Here is a 13,187-nt window from a genome sequence, read left to right as displayed (position 1 = left end):
ATTGGGAGACGGCTGTTTTTGCTGATTACCAGCCATTTAACTCTTAAAATCACAGTTAATCAGCTAGATGTCAATATTTAACAACACCTGCCTCTGTCTTACCTTTCTGGACAGCAAAATGCAAAATAAGTAAGCCAAAAAAATATCTAAAACAAAAAGAGAGAAGTCTAGGAATTCAGCATAATGGTAATTTTGATCTTGATCGCCTTACTTTCTGATAAAGTCCTAATCACAGTGGCTTGGAGCTCTTTAGCTTTGAGCTCACTGGAATGTTCCATCACATTCCACTCTTATCCCCTGCTCACTCCTTCCTTCGGTCCCCCAGGCCTCCCTGCCGGGGAGCATCACAGAACCAAGGGGAGGTGCCTGGGGGGCCGAGGGGCAGCAGCTCACCCGTTCTTATGAGGCCACTGACGAGGACTTGGCAGGATTTTGAAAGAATGTGGAAACCATCACCCTCAGTTTATCCTTCTCAGAATACCCTCGTCTTATTCAGGATGCAGGAGAAGAACCCTTTCACCTTGAAGAGTGTAAATGTTGGTATGTTGGAGGCAGAGGTGAGGAGAGGCCAAGTTTCTCCTGAAATTTTTTGCCTCCACTCCCTTCAAAGGATTTTCTTCATGGCTAACTACCACAACCTTTTTCCCCCAACCTGAGCTGACCCAAGACTGGATTCCAGAGAAGGTGTTTTGAATTCCAGACTCCCTTTTTCCTCTTTCCAGCTGCTTGAACTTGCCTGGCAATGTTTCCAATCTCTTTGGATCTCTTCCTCACCTCTGAGAAGGCAAGCTCTCACTTTAACCTCGGGAGCGCCTTCAATCCCTTTTCCAGCTCTAACATTCTGTGGCTCGTCTTTGAAAAATGTTAAGGCATTTCTGCTTCAAAGCAGTCCAGGGGCCTGACTCAACAGAGGCCCACAATGTTAGCTCTGGAAGAGACTTTAACTCCGTCAGCCTGCCCAAGGCTGCGCAGCTGGGACTGCCCTGAAGTGTGTTTTCACTACCGGCCAGGAAGTCCGCAGCAAACTCCAGGTGAAGCATTTTGTTTTCCAAATGAAAAGAGGTCGTCATCGTCTTGTGTTTGGATGATCATAGTACTTCTCGCTCATTGTAAACAACTCAGAAAATAAAGGCCAGTATAAAGAAGAAAATGAAAGACTGTGGTACTCCAGCAAACTGAGATAACCACAAATTATATTTCTGCTAGTTTCTGTAGTTCTATATATTCCTATTGTTCAGGATTTTTTTTTTTCTACGAATACCCCAAAATTCACATTTGTGCCACATAAAATATAATGTATCCCTATTATGGGAACAGATGTAGCTCAGGGGTTGAGCGTGTGCCTCCCACATATGAGGTCCTGGGTTCAACCTCTGGTACCTCCTTAAAAATATATCTGTATCTATATCTATATCTGTATCTATATCTCCATATTACTATATGATGCATTTATAGTACATAATACATATTAAATATATATATAATTAATAAATTTTATCCACGCGTGTGCACTCAAGACTATCTGGGCAAATACCGGGATCCCTGAACACGACTTATTTATGTGGAAAAACCCCACCAAATGATTTTCCAACGTCAAAGGAGCAGCAGGCAGGAAGCGCCGTGCGCGCACGGCCAAGGCGAGCCTTCTGCACTACAAGTCCCAGCAGCCCCTGGTGCGGGATGGGGCGGGGCGGCCAGAGTACGGAGAGACTACAAGTACCGGCAGGCATGGTCATGGCCACGGGACTACATATCCCAGAACGCACTACTGGAGGTTGCGCAGGGCACTTAGGGATATGTAGTCGTTCGAGAGGTTAATGCCTGTTCATTCGTTCTCAAAGAAAATGCAAACCCCGCAAACGATCCCAGTGACGCAATCTCTCACGGACTAGCAAGCAGACAGAGTACAGGGGGAACGGAGAGTTCCGGGAAGCTATTGTTCTGGTGCGGGGCAAGGAGGCCTGCGCATGCGCACACGCAGTCTGAGCGGGTGAAAAGCTGCGCCGGCGGTCGCGGAGAAATCGGCCCCACCCGCGGACCCCGCCCCCGGGCCTTGGCGCGCCCGCTGCGCCTGCGCAGATTGCGGAGGGCCGAGGACCTCGGGGAGGGATGCGCCGCGCCTGCGCAGATCGGCGGCTTCTCTCGCGAGGACGGGCGCCATTATCGCATCTCCCCGACAAACACCACGAGAATTCCGCAGCCCACACGGTAATTGCAGCTCCCGCAGCCGGTCGCGTCTCCGCCTCCCCCCCTTCCCGCGGGGCGAGAGCGAGAGCGAGATCTCCCCCTCCCTCCCGCCCTCCGCCCGCCCCGGCCGCCCGCGGCCCTCGCCGCCCCCGCCCGCGGCCCCCGCCGCCCCGCCAACGGTCCTGCCGGCCGCCCCGGCCCCCGCCCCGGCCCCCGCCCCGGCCCCCGCCCCGGCCCCCGCTCCCGGCCCGCCCGCCGGCCCTCTGCCGCGGCCTGGCGCCCCCGGGGGCTGCCTTCCGCCTACTCAGGAAGGGCAGTTCCCGGTTCCCGTTCTTCCAGCCGTGGACGGGCCCACCCCGTCGGGCCGGGCGCGCAGCTTGTATTTTTTCCCGATTTTTGGCCGTGACCCGTTTGCCCCCTCCCTCCCCCGAGCAGCCGTGCGGTCCGTACGGACGGGCCGGGAACCTGCCGAGCGCCTCTGCGGGCCTGCTCGGGGCTGCTGGCGAGCTGGCGGGGGCCTTGCGTCTCCAGAATTGTGCCTGATAGCCGTGCGCCTGGTCCATGAGTCGCAGGTTCCCGTTAGCCTCTAAAGGGCGCTGGGGTTTTAAAATGGGCCAGTTGGCATTTTAAACTTGAGGGAAACAAGGCCCCCCGAGGAGGCAGCACAGCAGCAGCAGCGGGAGCCCCGGGCTGCCCTCGATGCTATCGGTCGTCGGGAGGTGACATTTTCTCCCGACCTCAGGCAAAACGCTCCCCTTCTGTGGACTTGAGTATCGTCCTCCGTAGATGAACGACTTCTAGCTGTAGCATTATGCTCATGCTTGAGTTTTCACTTCTCTGGATAATTGGAAAAACCTGAAACACACCAACACCCCCTCCCCTCCCCACCCCTTCCGTGGTACGCCATCAGTGTGTCGTGTTACAGACTTTTAATTTGACTGGCGTCATTTTTCTTCCTCCTAAGTTAACTGTGAAATGGAACACGGGTAATCAAGAACATTTATAATTCTCTTAATTTACTCCTGGTTTCACAAAAGAAAATAAGGCGCAGTCTTAGAAATAGACAGCTTCTGGCCTGAGAGACCGACTAATCCAGTTCCCTGAAGGACCTCCCCGAAGGAGGATCTCAGGGTTTTGTCCCCCATACTGTTTTGCTATTTCTTTGACCCCCCCCCCCCCAGAAAGTGTAGATGCAGGCTCCATTTCCACTGTATAAACACAGTGGACACACTGCCTTAATAGAAGCGTAGTTTTCCACTGATGAGATAGTAGGGATTGTGTTGATGTTGGTGAAATAAATACTCCCTGAAGAAATGTAAGAAATTCCTCTCTTTGGAATTACCTGTTCTGCACTGGAACCCAAGGCCTAATAGTTTTGGTAAAACCAGCACAGATAAACTTGCTGATGGGAGAACACAAGAGTTGTTGAGAGTAGAGCAGTTCACAGTTGGTCAAGATACAGAAAAAGAACCTGGGACAGTGGAGTGGTTCTGAGTGAGTGAGGGCAGTGTTGAATCAGAAAGGAGATGACCCAGTGATTAACACTTGGCTTGTAGGGCAGTGTGGCGTGTGCCTCGTTATGTGCTGGAGCCTTTGGTACAAATACCCAGTGGTAAAAGGAAACACCAAAATTGCCTCTAAAATTAAGTCTACACATACAGGTACATTTCCCCATTGTCTTGCAATGAAAATAACGTGTTCTTGTGATGTCCAGGGGTCCACTGAGAACGTTGGATCCTTTAATTTTTAAAGAAACAGTTGCCATTTACGGATCAAGTACGTGTCCTGGGCACTTAGGATGTTTCTCATGAGAATATCGTGAGGGTAGGGACGGTCCCTGTTTTGTAGATGGAGTGACTGCGACCCACAGAGGTTAAGTGGCATGCCCAGGCCACACAGCCAACTTTGAAACTCAGTGCCTGAAGTGTTCTTAAAAAAAAGAACAACACGTACACACGTGCTGAGCATTGTTTTAGAGTAATGTACACAAATAGCAGCCCCCTGTTAAGCTTCTCAGTTACCCTCCTCGGAGACTTACCAGCTTTTAGTTGTTTTCTCAGGTAGTTCTCCAAAGCTCAAAATAATCTGTGATTTTGTCAGTCTTATGTATAATCCTCACTTTGTGTTATGATGGGCTCATTTCTCTCCTCATACCATGTCTTGCCTTTTATAGCTCCACCATGTTCAGCTGATGCAAATTATTTATGGCTAAAAAATACTGTTTTCTTCACAGCTGCGTGGTGCATTTCCCTGCTACAGCTTTTGTTTTTTCTTTGGTTTGTCAGGTCCTTTCTCTTCTAAATGGCGTTTTAAATTCTCAAGGAGAGTGTCCAGCCTCTCCAGCCTGGAGCCTCCTGTCTTTGTGCAGTCCCTCCTCAGGCCCGCCCCGTGTCAGCCTGCGTTTCTTCCTCTGTTATGCCTCGGGCTTGTTGAGGCCACCGTGCCTTAAGTTTGCCTTGAACATCTTCATTTTAAAGAGAAGCCTGCCAAGAGGAGCCTTAACTCCTTTTGGGTCACTTTCTCCCTCCCCAGAAGTTTTTAGGACCTCTCTGTTGCTAGACATTTTACTGTGGGTCCTTACTCCGAATGCTCTTGGAGTCTGGCGGCTTGGCTTTCAGCTCTGGGATAATTTCTTGTAGTATTTAAACGATAGTTTATCCCTCTGGTTTTATTCTCCTTCCTCATAGGGCTTCATGGGCACCTTGACTTGATCTGCGGAGCTCATGGTCTTTGTCCTGTGTTGGTTTATTCTGATTTCTGGAGAGTACTTCCGTTTTGTCTTCTGATCCTATTTAAAATTTTTAATTTCCATAAATTTTTAATTTCCAAGAGCTTATTTATTCTGTTTCTTTTTCACAGCAACTTATTTAATGAATGCTCTGTCTCCTTGACTCTGAGGATAGCAATAAGAATTTTTTCTGTTCTCCTTTGTTCTCTGATGGTTCCTTGTTTCCTCAGGTGTCACTTTGTAAAATATTGGCATCTTGCCTTCATACGGCAAAAGCTCCTCAAACCTGGACGGTTATTGTTGCCCAGGTTTAGGAAACCAGGCCAGGGAAAGCTGCCAAGAGCCCTGAAGTTGGGCTGGCTCTGCAAATGTGTCTTTTTCCCTTTGTGCGATTGGAGCTTGTGGCTTTGCTCGGGCTCTGCCCACTGCACGGTGGAGAGCTTTGCCCTGGGCCTTTCAGCATCTCCAGGGAAGACCCTCTGCTCCCCGTGGGCGAGCCAGCCCCCCTGCATGGACCCCCGTGCTCCCGTGGACAAGCTCCCGGCTCTGGCCCCTGCCGAGGCGCCGTGGTTTGAGCTTGGTCTGCGGCGGGTTCCGTGAGCGTGGAGGAGCCTGCTTTGGCCCCTCCCGGCATTGCCCCTCGCTTCCCTCCTCAGGCCTCTCCGTCTGCCCTCCTGCTTCCCACTGGCCAGTGCCCTAGTAAACGTCATCGTCTCAGGGTGATGGAGAGTACCAGCAACAAGATCTCCAAAGTGCGCTCTCCTGACCTGCTCCCCTGCTGCCAGGTGGCCTTGGCGACGCTTGCCACTGGCCAGCTGACCGTGTGCCAGGACAGGGTCCCCGTGCATGCCCCCGGGCTGCGGCGTGGGTGGCAGGGCTTTGTGGCTCCTGCCGGGGCCTGTGGCTGCGCAGCCTTGGGCCGTGCACAGGTGTGGTAGGTAGCACAGGTCTTGATGTCAGGCTTCCGTCGGCTGCTCACTTGGTCAGTGTGCCCAGGGAGGCCAGGAGTCCTGCCAGGGAGTGGCCCCTGCGGGCCAGGTGTCCCGTGTGAAGGTCGTGGGAGTGTGGGGAGTCCACAGCTGTGCCTGCTGGAGACTTGCCAGCCCAGCCACCCTGCTGAGAAACACAGAAGCCCGGGCCCACCTCAGGCCTGTGGAGGCAGAACCTGTGGGACTTCACTGCGTTTTTTGGGGGATAATTTTAGACTTTGAGAACAAAGAACTACAAAGGTAGTTCCGAGAGTTCCCCTCTACCCTTCACTGACTCTCCTTCACGTTGGCATCTTACGTGCTCACATACCACTATGAACCCCGGGGAATCAGCACGGCGCAGCCAACGAAACGGCAGGCCTCTGTCGGACTTCACCAGTTTTCCCACTAATGTCCTTTTTGTGATTTAGGCTCAAACCCGGGAACCTCCACTGCCTGTAGTTGCCAGGTCCTCTTAGGCCACCCGCCTGGGCTTGGAGGATCCCCAGTACACTTACAAACCACGGACAGGAAAGTAGTAACTTCCCAGAGGAAAACCTGAGCCAAGTGGCAAGGTTAACCCTGCCTTAAGACCAAGCAGTGAGGACCCCTGACAGGAGGGACCTGCCGTCGTGGTGGTATTTTCCCCAGATGCTGTTTAATCACAGGAAAATGTCAGAGAAACCCAAATTCAGGGAGAGTCAGGCAAATGCCTGACCTGTGCTCGTCAGAAGTGGTGGGGTCAGGAAAGAGGAGGAAAGACTCCAAATGTGCATTGTACCCAGGTGGCAGGTGGCTCGTATGCGCCTTGAGACCCAGGGGGGCTGCGCTGGTGACTGCCCAGGAGGCAGCGGGTGCCTCAGCCTGCTGGGGGGACGCCAGGCTCGAGCCCCAGTGAGTGTGCACGCGTGGTCTGGTGACCCCTCGTCAGAGCTTATTCTTGGTTTTCCCTTATTACCTGCATCCTGTAAATCCTGAAGGCCTTTTAACTGTGCAGTTAAATAAATTATAGGACAATGCACGCTTACTTTAAAATGTCCATAAACTTAAAAGACACATTAGGTATTTTAAGCCTGAAAAAAAAGAAACCGTTTCCTCATTTTGAAGCAGAGACTTTGGGGGGGGGGGCGAGTTATTAACTAATTATGAGATTGGCTCAGATGAAAGCTAAAACATCTTCCTGTGCTGAGGTAAATAAAGACTGCTCGTTCCCAACACACGATGCGTGACAACTAGCGCCCTGGAGCGTTGGGCGGGTGTTCTGAGGGGTTCTGATGTGTGCTTTCGGTGGGTGGGGAAGGGAGTCCGGGGACTCCAGACCCAGCACCGGGCAGGGCTCCGCGGGGGCGTCTGCCGGCACCACCCGGGGCCCATCGCGCAGGCGGGGGCGCGGGGGCTGCTCGTGGGCTCTGCGCTCACAGCTCCCGCCTTCCCCATGCGGGTTTTGGAGCTGGTTGGGAGCGCCCGGGCTGGGTGCCGGCCCCTTGCTCATTTTTCTGCTGGACCTGGCCTGGGCGCTACGGGTGGGTGGGGAGGAGGCTTGGGGACCGGCTCCTCTGTTGTGTCCTCCGGGGGGTGAGGCGGTGCTGCCCTCAGCCCAGAGCTCGGGGTGAGCTCCAGTGATGCCAGCAACACGCGTGCCCCGGCGGCTTAGAATAAAACAGGAGGGAAACACGCGATTGCTCAGTCACAGACACCGCGCCCCCAATGCACTGCCCCCAATGCACTGCGAAGTCACACGCCGGGAACTCCTGTTTAAATCCACTCTTCTCTATCTTTCATGTCCAGAAATAATCAAGAACTGTCCAGTTTGATTAAATGTGTCCTGGGCCATCTCCGTCCCTGGCAGAGTGCGTGACAAGACCCAGTTCATCCACACACGGGGTCTCGCAGGGGCTGGGGGTGGGTGGGTGGGTGATGTGGTGGCAGCCGGTGCCCGGGGGAGCCCACGGGGCCGGGTGCTCCAGCACGCCCGCAGCGGCAGGACGCCAGCAGTCAGGGCCAGAGGCGGCGGCCATGGAGGCGGCTCCCTGGAGTGGGATGAGACGCTGGACGCGTGTGTGGGCAGGCAGCATGGCGCTTCCTTCCCCGCTGCTCTGAGCTAGCGGGGAGCACGCGGGCGTAAGGAGCACGCGGGAAGCGGGTGGGCTGCGGAAGGGCCTGGGAGGGCCCGGGGCTGGAAGCCTGGCCGTGCTCTGCGTGGGAAACCTGGGATGGCTTGAGCCGCCGAGCCGGAGGCTGGGCGGCCGTGGGCAGGGCCCTTCTGCTGACGCTTGGTAATAAAGAGGCACGTCCTGTGTTCCAAAGCTGCTGTGGTCTCTAGTGATTTCTCTTTTTTCTCAGGGTGGGAAAACATCACATAACTCGAAGCAAGTTGTAACCTCCCTGAAACTAGAAATGGGTTTGGAGAAAACCAGGAGTAGAAGCTTTGCTCTTGGCCTGGCCTTGCGGTGCTTGCTCCACTTTCCGTGAACTCTGGCATAAGCACTGGCACCTTGACCCTGTTCAGGGCAGCAGGGCGGGGCACGGGCAGTGTCCCTTCTCCCACCAGGGGCAGCCCTGCCGGTCCTGGGGGAAGGAGGCCGCCCTGCACTGCTGCGCCGGGACGCCCTCCTGGGCCATGGGGGACGCCCTCCAGCGCGGGGCTCTGTTTCCTCCAGGGGAGCCGCGTGGGGGCCCCAGGCTGGGTGTTCTGCCCGGAGTGCTGCCCTGAGGACACCAGGTAACTCCCCTCCCACGGGCTTTTAAAGCCACATCTCACAGAGAAGGCTGGTATCTTGCTTAGAGTGAAACGCTGGGGTCAGTGGGTTAATAGTTGGTGGTCAGTTGGTCTTCCTGTTGTGAAACTCAACAATTTATGGATTTGAGAGATTCAGATAATTTCACATTTTTACAAAGTGAAACTTCAGGATTTTTATTTTGCATTATTTTAGATTTGTACAAGTTACATTATGTAACATGCGACCGCAGGGAGAAGAGAGGAGGCTGAAGGGGGTGAAATGTGATGAAGGCAGATGTATCCTGCCAAGCCGGGGTGCTCACCACGACTTCAGATGGACCAGCCTCATCGTTCCCCAGGGCTTGTCTACCGCTCGGGGAGCCTGCTGCCTCGCCCCGTGGGGGTCTCTAGCGTGGGGGTTTCTACTGGTTCTCTGCGGTCCTCTACAGTCTGCATCAGAGATCCTCCTGAGGCCACCGGGGCAGGGCAAGAGGGGTCCCGCTGGAGCTGGGGGCCGGGACTGCCGTTTCCAGCAGCGTTTCCTAACTTCTCATTTCCCTCGGTCTCAAGGCAGTCCCATGGTTCTGAAGGCGCCTGTCCTTGGGAGCTCCAGAGGAACTGGGCTTCTGGAAGGGCCAGTGGTAGGTAGCCAGTGACCACGGGGCCACGTGGTCAGCATCCCCATGCTCGGCGCTGTCCGTAGAGCAGAGCCCAGTGGGCCCGGCCCGTGCCAAGGAGGCCTGCTCTAGCCTGAAGCCTCCAGCCTCCTGGCTGGAGAACGGACCAAGGCGGGGGCTGGAGCACTCGGGTGATGGGCGCCTGGCCGGGTGCTGCTGGCAAGGACCGCCAACTGCTGCCTCTAGACTCTGGACTTTGGCCGCCAGCCCAGAGGCTTGGGGATCCAGGGGAGCCCACTGAACCACCTCACTTACCTGGTGGCTTAGGTGGGAAAAGACACAGAGCATAGAGCAGAAACTTGCTTTAGTTAGAGAAAATCTGGTTGGAGGAAGGAGTGTTGGCACAGCCTTTCGGAAGTACAAGCAACGTGGGCCAAGTCTTCGGGTGTGGAGGGTATGCACATCTGTCCTCACTTCCCTTCTGGGTGAAGAAGCCCCAGGATCTCTTCATAGGCATTTGCTCTCCTTTCAAGTTTTTATTTTTATTTTTTATTTCAGGCATAAAGTGAAATTGTAAGAATAGTACAAAGAATTATGGTACAGTATTCTTCCAGATTCCCAAATGTTAATTTATCATGCTGTCACATTTGCTTTATCCTCTCTTCCTGTGTCTGTCCCCTCGTCTGTATTTGTAGATGTTTATTTTTTTTCCTGAACTGTTTGAGACGTGATGTCCCATTAGCCCTAAAAGTGGCTATTTCCTGAAAATAAAGGACATTCTGTTGTATAACCATAGTACATTTACCGAAATCAGGAAGTTATCGTTGATACAGTTCTATATACAGCTCTGACAAAGATTTTGCTAATTGTCCTAGCAGCGCCCTTTCTAGCAAAAGAAAAAAGACTTCTTTACAGACTGATGGAATAAATGTTTTCCTTAAGAATGTTTTCTGAGAGCCACACTTAACTATGCTCCATTCTCTTGATAGATTTCAAATTTAAGGAAATCAAAAGTCTGTAAATTTATTGTTGACAGGAAATCACTTATTTTGAAAAACCACCTTCCTCTGCTTTGAAACTTGGAAGAGGAATGGGGAAGACTTGTATCAGTAAAGCTCAAAGGCAGAAGTTCAAGTACCTTAAAAAAGTCTCTCTAGACCATTCGTTTTCAAGTGTCAAGTGAGCGTGGGTGTCGTGGGAACGGCTGGGCTTGTGGGTGGGAAATGGCTGTGTCCTTCCACGGTGAGTGCCCTTGGCTGGGCTGAAGACAGAACGGTTCCGTGGTCCCAGGCCGCTCTCCGGCCTCGTGCTCCTCGTCCTCTCGGCCTGGTGGAGGCAGAGCTGTACAGTCGGCAGTGCTGGGCCCATTTATCAAAGTCGTCTGAATATTTTGGGTAACTGAATTAAAATTTATCTGCCCTGCAAGTCAGGTTCTTTGGATAAAGGTGAAAAAACATTTCTGAAAAGCAAATGAGTTAACCTGTGAATCATGTTTCTTTATGGTATTTTTTATGCAACCGAGAGATATTCTTTAAAATTAAAAGTAAGTGCCATTTGGTATTTATCTTCCAGTGTAGCACACAGTTTCCTACGTTGTCATCACTGCCTGTATTTGACTGGAATTCTAGTACTCGTCACAGTTTTTTGTCCCCCAACTTCGGTGAGAGGTCTGCGCTCAGGTGCGGCTCAGCTCAGGTGCTGAGGATTCTCTCCTGGGTGGGGCACCGGCCACGTTACCACGTGCTCTTTGCTTGGCTTGGGGCACACACGCCGTGTCCTTCAGTGAAAGGGGAGTCCCGGCTTCCTCCGCAGGGACGGGAGCCTTGGCGTGGACGGGGTCTTGGTGCGTGTTCACCAACACCAGCGCGCAGCTCCACTGTGCTGCCCCCAGCGTCCACCCAAAGCCTTCATTCCATTCCAGCAGGCGCTTAGTAGAAGCGGCTCTTCTGTTTGATTGACACATTACTATCTTGTGGCTATTCAAAAGTTAAAATGGCTTTTAGTGTTTTACGTGGACATGTTGATTGCATGAACTTTTCCTTAGTTTTGGAGCCTGTCCAGAACGTTTTGGGCTCCACGGGCAGTTTTAATCTTCTGGGTGTTTCTCCCTAACTAAGCTTGGCTTACACGTTGAGCGCTGTGGTCCTGAGGGGACCGCGTCAAGATGCCACGTCCACACCACGGCCGTGAGCCCGGGTCCTCGGCTTGTGGACAGCAGCCGAGTGGGCCGTGCTGGCCCGGGCTTGGGGGTCTGCTCATTCCTCTAACCTGTTGCCACACTCTGGGGCCTCCTGGGACTTGTCTGCTTTTCTGAACTCAGTCACCTTGACTCTCATTTGCCCTGCATTGCCACTGGCCCCCTGTGCGGACTCGGGGAGGGCGTGAGGCGTGAGGCAGTGCCCCTCCACCTCCCGGGGGCTCCCCGCACCCGCCTCGGCTGCCCGCCTGGTCATGCTGGGGGCACAGTGCCTGGGAGGATTACAGAGTCCCTGACAGGTGCTGGCACCTGCCATTCGAAGTGGTCATTAGGGTTAGTTTGTTGTGAAATTACCGGGTGGAGACGAGATTCAGACACTGGTGACCTTGCCCTTGTACGGCGGACCGCCTCCCCCTGAGCTGTGCGGAACGTGGGAGTGGAAAGGAGAGCAGGCAGGGGACAAAGGGGTTCAGGGTCCAGAGCGACCTGGAGTGGCCAGAGAGGGCGGGCGGGAGCTGGAGGGCTCGGGACCAGCCGGCCTCGGGCGCAGGCCTGCCCCGCTGCCCCTTCGCCCTGTCCTGGGCTGCCAGGTTCCCTGAGCGGATCAGCGTCGCCAGGCTCAGCTCCTCAGGGATGTGTTAGGGGTGGGCCCAGCCCAGGTGGGGCCTGAGAGTGAAGGCAGGTGAGGGGGCGGGCCTTGGGGGCGCCAGCTGGGTGCGCCCTCGATCCTCAAAGGGGTCGGGCGTCCTGAAAGTGGTTTTGAGCCTGGGTGACACGCCGTGCACAGCTTGGCGCGGCAGCAGAAGGGTCCAGAAGCAGGCACTGCTGGCCGAGTCCTCGCTCTTGTGTCTCCTGACCCTGGGTGGTCCAGGAACCTCTCTGAGCCCCAAGCCATCCTCTGTAGACTGGAAATTAACTCTTGGCTATGGGAAGGCGTTGAGGGCCATGGGTTTGGGAAGCAGTCCCCGTGAGTGTCACTGTCCCCGTGAGTATCGGAGCGCATTGGGGAATGGCAGGTTCGAATCAGAGCTTGACGGGAGGCTATGGCCCAGTGCGTGGGAAGAGCCACCCAGCTGCGGGTGACGGGTGCCAAATGGGAAGGGCAGCCTGGCATGGTCAGGGATTGGAGGCACCAACCCTGTGAAGCAGAATTTGAAACCTGGGAGTCGGGTGGGGAGGCAGTGGGTGGGTTGGAATAAGCACCCGGGGAGCCGGAGCTGGGGACGGACGGGAGCTGGGGTGGAGGTCTCCACGGGGCAGGAGAGGGGGCTCGTGGAGCCTGTGCTGGGAGCGGCAGGGTGGGCAGCCAGCGCGGGGTGGGAAGAGGGCTGCGTTCAGGGGAGACGGGGTGGGGGTGGGGGTCCCACCTGGACATTTCCTTCCAAGCCGCATGGCTCTGCCTAACCCTGCACCTTGAGGCTTCCTCTGTAAAATGGGACTGTGCAGATCCAACGAGAGCGAGCTTACGGTAGAGCTCAGGGTCAGGATTTGGGGGCTCGTGGGTGCCGCCCTCGGCTTTGACCCCCGGTTCCCGTGTCTATGTTTGTCGCCCTCGTATTTTTCTGGTTTACGCCGTACAAATTGGTGTGTCGTCAGGTTTATCACTGGTTAACTAAATCGTGGAATTTTTGGCCAGGAGGGGAATTTAGGGGTGACTTAAATGAGCAGCCCCTGCTAATTGCACGTGCAGCCCTGGCCGTGGTGGGTGTCTGCGCAGAGCGCGGGGACACTGGGCAGCTTTCCCTGGTGCTCCGAGGGTCCCACGAGCCTC

General features: G+C 54.5%; 1 protein-coding gene across 9 annotated transcripts in view; it reads left to right on the top strand.

The window, feature by feature from the left end:
• Positions 1-2,126: 2,126 nt before the first annotated feature.
• Positions 2,127-13,187, top strand: part of BANP (BTG3 associated nuclear protein) — a 170,826-nt gene continuing 159,765 nt past the window's right edge. For 4 of the 9 annotated variants that reach the window (XM_058279597.2, XM_058279595.2, XM_004459904.5 and 1 more), the window contains exon 1: positions 2,127-2,208. The gene's annotated coding sequence lies outside the window, so the exon portion shown is untranslated. The remainder of the gene's footprint in view (positions 2,209-13,187) is intronic. The other 5 variants (XM_058279594.2, XM_012525694.4, XM_058279598.2 and 2 more) reach the window with 2 other exon arrangements.

This window comes from Dasypus novemcinctus, chromosome 18 (genome assembly GCF_030445035.2).
Source record: "Dasypus novemcinctus isolate mDasNov1 chromosome 18, mDasNov1.1.hap2, whole genome shotgun sequence".
NCBI classification, from domain to species: Eukaryota; Metazoa; Chordata; class Mammalia; order Cingulata; family Dasypodidae; genus Dasypus; species Dasypus novemcinctus.
The sequence above is the reverse complement of the archived record's forward strand: the minus strand, read 5'-3'. Positions and strand labels throughout refer to the sequence as shown.